This window comes from Cucurbita moschata, unplaced genomic scaffold (genome assembly GCF_002738365.1).
Source record: "Cucurbita moschata cultivar Rifu unplaced genomic scaffold, Cmos_1.0 Cmo_Scf00068, whole genome shotgun sequence".
Classification (NCBI taxonomy): Eukaryota; Viridiplantae; Streptophyta; class Magnoliopsida; order Cucurbitales; family Cucurbitaceae; genus Cucurbita; species Cucurbita moschata.
In genome coordinates this window covers 946,464-953,898 of record NW_019268584.1, presented here as the reverse complement: position 1 = coordinate 953,898, position 7,435 = coordinate 946,464, and positions in this window count along the sequence as shown.

Here is a 7,435-nt window from a genome sequence, read left to right as displayed (position 1 = left end):
GAATTAGTTTTGATCAAGCTAATTCTGGAGTGTTACGACCCAATATTTTACTACGGACCGTGACTAATGATAACACAGAAATACACAAAGTGATTTAAATATGAAATAGAAAAAAAAATCCTTAAATTCAAATAAAGTTTTTGAACGACAAACAAATAGAACATTTGACAGTTTGGAAATAAATTTTGAAAGATTGCAAATACAAAATAAAGACTAGAGTGACGCCCCGCGACAACCCATTACTTTGTGACAATCCCCGTCTCCATCACGCCCGCCCTTGACCGACGTCTCACGCTCCTGAAACAGGAAAACATAGCAAGGAAGAGTATAAAAATTATACTCAGTAAGCCACCTACTTGTAGGCTCTCTTTGCATTCTAACTTAACAGGTTTCCACGGTTTCCAAATTTGGTTCTAGGACATTTGGTTCTAATCTTAGTTCCTTGGAGCTTGCCCATTGGGTTTCACCGGTTCATCGTCCTCTCATTAGACACCTAGAGGTTCCTTACGCCAAGCTAATGTGGTCGGTATCTCTCCATGAGGTGCTACCTCTACATGGCTATCTAAGACTACATGGTATCTAGCCTACGGGTGTGCTGAATATCCCTAAGCCCATAGAGTCCCCCTATGGGGGGCGCGACCCAACCCGTTTCCATGCAGCTAATGGGCTGTACGACGTGGGGACACATTTCCCATGCAAAATGGCTAAGAACAATAAGGATCGATTAGGGACCCTTGGTCCTCCCACGAAGCTATAGATACCATTCTCACACTAGCAATCTATGAACACTCCTGAGGTACCTTGTTGCCGTGGTAATCCGCTAAGTTCCTATGGGAACGTTAAGTCTGGCTAGAGCGACATATCGCTCCTAACAGTAATTCCTAAGCTTATCATAGAAATGGGCCCTAGCAATTAACAGAGTATGCATGCAACCGTCTTCTAACATCATAATATATAATTCATGCAAAATAGGTATGCTGGCTTAACGGGGCGATGGCCTCCATCAAGCTCCCAGAACACGAAGTTCGCACTCAATAGAGCGAATTCATCCATCAAGCACCCGGAATGCGGAATACACAATTTCAACATAAATTAAACGCATGCATATGTACGGTGGAAGCTTAAAACATACAAGCAACACTTAGATAATTCACCCAATACACTCATAACAATCAATCTGGCTAATCTCATTCATGGAGAGCTAGTCTAATGTAAAATTACTAGCATGCATGCAATCCGAGCGAATCGTACAAGTACTTCTTCCTAAATACCGGGTGGTGACTTACCTGGTTGATGCATGCCTTTTTGCTAGCGTGTCTTTGGCCGTGAGGTGTCCAAAAATACTGATTTCCTTAAATTTGGTCCTTATTCACGTAAAAACAGTATTAGAACTAGAACCAGGACAAAAATCAGGCAAACGAGGGCAAATGGGCCAAAACGGCCGTTTCACGTGCGATCAAGGGCTGGCAATGCGCTGGCCACGTGCGTGGGAGTGCGCCAGTCGCAGGCCGCACTTGCGCCTACCACAAGCGGCAACTTCTGCGCAGTCGCGGGTCCGATCCAGTTCAGCTCGGGCTTTACAGCCGACTGTGTCATCACCTTGTTGGAGTTGCGTTGCTCCAGCCGACAGTCGACACATGTTCAACGCCTGTCACGCCACCCTCCGCCGCTCGTCGACCGAGTTTTTTTTTTTTTTCATCTCTGTCCTCTGCAATCCGTAACACAGTATCCCCTTTCTGATTTTCATATCTTTTGATTCATAGTTTGGATCGATATGATTTCTTCGGCAAAGTTCTAGATCGTGTTACATGCTACGTCCTAGTATTTTTTCGTAATTTTTTTCTTGACTACCGGACAGGTTAAGAGCATTGGAAGTTCGCTCACCGTTCTCGAATGATTCTCAGATCTCCGCCTTCGGGTTGAGATCTCAGCCAAACTTCTTCACAGATCGTGCGTAGAGTTGTTCCTAGGTGAATATCTCAGCATTTTAGGACTCGATTCACATAAGAAAAGCTCATATTTGAGAAATGTTGTTCAGAACCTTACCTCGCGAAACGTTCTTGGATCTTGACGGAGCGTCGACCTCGCTAGCCTCTCAGTCCTTGTACAAGTCTCGTTTGAAGGTGGATTTCGACGGTGGTCCAATAAACTTTGCGGCTGATTCCTCTCCGTTTTCTCTCCAACTCTCTTTTTCCTTTGCAGGGGATTTGACGGGGTTTTCTTTGAAACCCTATTATGGCTGAAGGGGCAAAATGACATTTTTGCCCCTCAGTTGACTTAGCACCCTTTTTCTTTTTCTTTTTTTTTTCTTTTGGCGTTACATGGAATGAGTCATCTTGGGATCTAACAGTGACCATCATAGATTCCAAGTTCGATCTAAGAGTCATTCATCTTCTAACCAGCTTTTGGTTGGAATCAATTCGTTAAGTTAGCTTTCTTTGTGAACGTTTGCAAGGATTCTAGTAGGACCTCTAGCTTTGCAAAATCCAGCATTGTTGGCACTTATCATTCACGGTCGATGAGCTCGTCGGTTCTCTCGAGGCACACGAACAACGTAAGAAGAAGAAGGAGGAAACACTCAATCAAGACTTCAAACCAAAGCGTCAATCAAAGATGAAAGGCATTCTACTCCCAAAATTTTCAAGGTAGAGGTCGTGGTTGTGGAAGTCGTGGAAATGGTCACGGTGGTCAAGGCAGTAGTCATGAAGAATAATATAAGGAGAAGGGACACTCGAGCCAAGCAAATTGGCGTGGAAGAGGACGTAGTCGAGGAAGAGGCGACCGATCAATTTATTCCAACATTCAGTGCTTCAAATGTCACAAATATGGTCACTATGCGAATGATTCTAACTCTGACAAATGTTACAATTGGGGTAGAGTGGGGCATTTTGCAAAAGATTGTCGAGACGATGAAAAGGTGAAAGAAACAATCAACCTAGCCTTTGATGACTCAACAAACGAAGGTCTTCTCTTGATGGCTAAAAATGAAGATCTGAAGGCGAGAGAACACGATGGTGCAAAAGAAGATGGTAGTGGTCTTGAGGCAGTGGAAGCCGTTGGAAATGAGGGGATACGTAGCGGATTTGATGAAATCGCAATATCAGAGACGAGAAAATTAAAGAAGGATTCTAGATTGAACAGGCGATTGGGAACGGTGCCGATGCGAGTTTTGGAATTAAGAGACATGGAAGCAAAGAAGGATGAACAATTGGATAACAGAGAGCTTGAGCTTGAAGAGAGAGAATAATGGGCAAATGCAATTGAACATGAGAATGGAAGATAATTTGAGGAAGAAATAAGAAAGAGAATGAGAATGGAAGAAGAAAAGATGGAATGAAGAGAAAGGATGGTAGGAATGCATATTGAACATGAGAAACAGATGATGCAAATGCAAGCCAAATTCCCCTCAAAATCCCAAAACAATGGCAAAGAAGAAGCCCACGCGATTGGTGAACGAGCAAAAGAAACTGCCAGATCATTAGGAGGAGAACATAGATTTAGAGCAACAACCCAAAACTATCGTGGATAAACTTGTGGGGAAGTTTCAGCTGCAGACGTTGAAATTGCTGAACAAGCACCTTTTGAAGGAGACACACGAGAAGAGAAAGGAGTTTGGAGCTCTGGTTTAGGCTAAAGAGGGTTTTGAGCTCGACTTGAAGAAGAATGCTGATGAGAAGAAACAGAGTCAAATTGATGAAATGGGAGATAGAATTTGTAGGTTAGTTGAGAGTGAGAGAGTGAAGAATGTGGAGATTGGGAGATTGAAAGATAGAATAATGGACTTGTTTTGGAAGTTGAGGAAGAGAGGGAGAAATGGATGAAGGTTTGCTGTGAGAGGGATGAAATTAAGGCTGGTTTTGATGGATTGTTTGAGGAATCAAGGGATTTGAGAAGGAGAATGACTGAAACTGAGACCGAGAAGAATGAGAAAAGGGTTTTGAAAGAGACTGAGAATTTGAAAATGAAATGCAAGAAGTTGTCAGGTTAAAAGATGGAGAGTGAGATTATGAATAGGAATATGTTGAAAAAGAATAATTTGTTAAGAGGTTATTGGATGAATTTGGCAGGGTTATTAAAGATTTGGAGAGAAAGTCGATTCGAAAATGAAGAAGAAAATAAATATTGAAAAGGAAAAGAAAGCATTAAAAATAGAGATTGAAAGGTGAGAGAAGAAAGTGGTCGAACATATGGATTCATATGCTAATTTCATCATAGGGCTACTCGAGTCATCTATAAATTAGATGATATCGTGAGAAACTCAAGTTCTCATACGAAGCACTAATTTCATCATAACTAATCTTCAAGATACACCAACCGGGAATAATACCCGGGTCTGTACCGTGGCAGGGTACTATTCCACAACTAGGCCACTGGTTCTTCTACCTTTAGACATATCCATAACGTACTCGTATTTTCGTCATGCAGTTCTTCCGAATTCCATAAACTAAAGTTTCCCCTCTCGATTTTAAAAAAAGAAAGAAAATAAAGCTCAATAGTGCTACTCGGGTCATATATAAATTAGATGATATCGTGAGAAACTCAAGTTCTCAGACTAAGCACTAATTTCATCATCACTAATCTTCAAGATGCACTAGGCGAGAATCAAACTCAGGTCCCTACTGTGGTAGGGTACTATTCTACCACTAGACCACTAGTACTTCTATATTAAGACATATCCATAACATACTCATATTTTCGTCACTATTCTACCACTAGACCACTAGTGCTTCTACATTAAGACATATCCATAACATACTCGTATTTTCGTCATGCAGTTCTTCCGAATTGCATAAATTTGAGTTTCACCTCTCGATCTAGAAAAAGAAAAAGAAAGAAAAAGGCTCCATAGTGCTATTCGCCATAGTTGATTTTCAAGATGCACTCAGTCGAGAATCAAACTCAGGTCTGTACCATGACAGGATACTATTCTACTACTAGACCACTGGTGCTTCTACCTTTAGACATATCCATAATGTACTCGTATTTTTGTCATGTAGTTCTTCCAAAGTCCATAAATTTGAGTTTTACCTCTCGATTTAAAAAAAAAAGAAATCGATAGTTCTACTCGTGTTATCAATAAATTAGATGGTATTGAGAGAAACCCAAATTGTCACATTAAGCACTAATTCCATCATTTCTAATCTTCAAATGCACCAGCCGAGAATCAACCTCGGGTTTACAACTATGCGTATTCTTTCAGTACTACGATCATGCCACCCAAGAAGAGAACCCTAACTATGCAAGGAAGCAGAAGGATTGCTTTGAAGAATTCCACATACGGAGCCCCCAAAATAAGAATGGCTCTAGCCTAGAATGTAGAAATAGAATCACAAGAAGAAGTTAACCTAAGTAAAACTACGCCTTCACGATAGTCCACCTTCAGGTCCACTAGAATCCAGAACTTAACCCTGGAAACACAGGCTAGCAATATAGTATAGGCTCTTATGGCAACTCAAGGAGTGCAAGCCCCAGAAGTTTCCAAGTGGCTACCAAAAAAATCCAACTATATTAAGAACATTAGGAAGTTTAACCACCTAGGAAGGAATGGTTGATTCAGCAAAACCGAAGCATGGCTTGATGCTATAGAGATTGTCTTCCTATATATGTATATATATGTATAACTGCCTTGAAGAGTTCAAGGTCCATTGTGCCACATGCATGTTTAAAGAAGAGACGCATTTTAGGTGGAAGTTAGCTTCCAAGACGATAAATGCTAAAGATGGAATCATCCCTTCGAGTTGTTTTAAGTAGGGATTCTAAAAGTACTATTCTGTACAAAAAAATCAAGAAGCCTTCTTAAGCCCTAAACAAGGAGAGACTATAAAAAAATATGACTTGGAGTTCACTAAGTTATCTAGATTTTCTCCAGAGTTAGTAGACACGGAGAAAAAAAAGGACTCTCGATTTCATGATGGGCCGAAGAGAGAATATAAAAGAATCAGTAGCAGTTCGTGCTTCAAGAGACTATGCAATTGTACTAAAAGTCGCCACTCTGGTAGACATGTACAACCAAAAGAACAAGAAAGTATAGCAAGTAAGACACAAAAGAGAACTTGACAAGAACACTCCAAAGACCCACCAAAGGCCCCATAAGCAAAGCAAGCGCCAAAGCACAGGAGAAATGTAATAGCCTAAAACTAAATAAATAAATAAACAAATAAAAATTATTATTCGATTAAAAAAATATAATAATAAATTAATAAATAAAAAAATAAAAGAATTATTCTCCATCCCTCTCCCCTAACTGTCTGTCCATTTCTCCAATAAGCTCTCCTCAACCCACCCACAATTCCTGCAATCCTGCAAAATGAAACAAAAGCGTAAGATTTGAGAAAACATAAATTTCTATCCTCAGTAAATATTTACTGGAAAGAGATTTAGTCCGTAAGTTATATTTCAACCTCTTTTTTCAAAATCAATTTAGATCTTTTCCCTTATCCAAGATTATTGTTGAGTTCAAATCACTCTGATCAATAAGATTTTAGTTAGGAGTTTTAATAAATGACTAAGGTACGTTCACATAACGATATGACTATGATAGGTATAAGAACGTTAAGGCTATGATAAGTTATGGAATGATATGACCACGAAATGTTTACGCTATGACATGTTTATGATACGATATATTATGATGTGATATGTTATGTTTAGATTGTTTTGTGTGACCATTGAAGTAATTGTTGTATGAATTGCATGTTATGAAATGATATGATATCACGATAAATGAAATGAAATATAACCCCGTTAGAACTATGCATGATCTGTGAACTAAAAAGTGAGAAAAAGATATGAAATGAAATATAACCCCGTTAGAACTATGCATGATCTGTGAACTAAAAAGTGAGAAAAAGATATGATATGAATGTAAAACGATAGCGGGGTTATATTTAATAATGTCGAAAATGGAAAAATATTGCGACCTCATGCATTATGTGTGCTCATGCTTTAGGGATACCCCTATTTGATCACGATGGTATGGACGCGTACACTAATGGGCCCAGGGGTACGATCATTATGTTTTACATAATGCTGCCGTGACGGTTATTAGTTTTAATGGGTGTCTAGCCTAAGGAGCTCCCGGAGTATGCTCGTCCGACAAGGAAGGTGGCCCAGCGGTGTGCAAACTGACTAGTGAGTCCATACTTGCACGTATGGGCTGTGTGTAGAGTATATGGTACACATCCAAATTACCAGTTAAGACAGTACCGTAAGAAAATGAATTTAAATGATAAGTCCCGTCATTGCATTCGCATGTTCTTGCATTTAACCCCAATAGTGGGGTCACTTACCGAATATTTCTTTAAATACTCAAGCCATGTGTTACTACATTTTTCAGGTTAAGGCAAGACATTCTTGTACGGCTGACGACGACATCGCAACTAGAGACTATGGCACATGCATAGGGTAGTCATATTTATTTTCTTAGACTTAGACT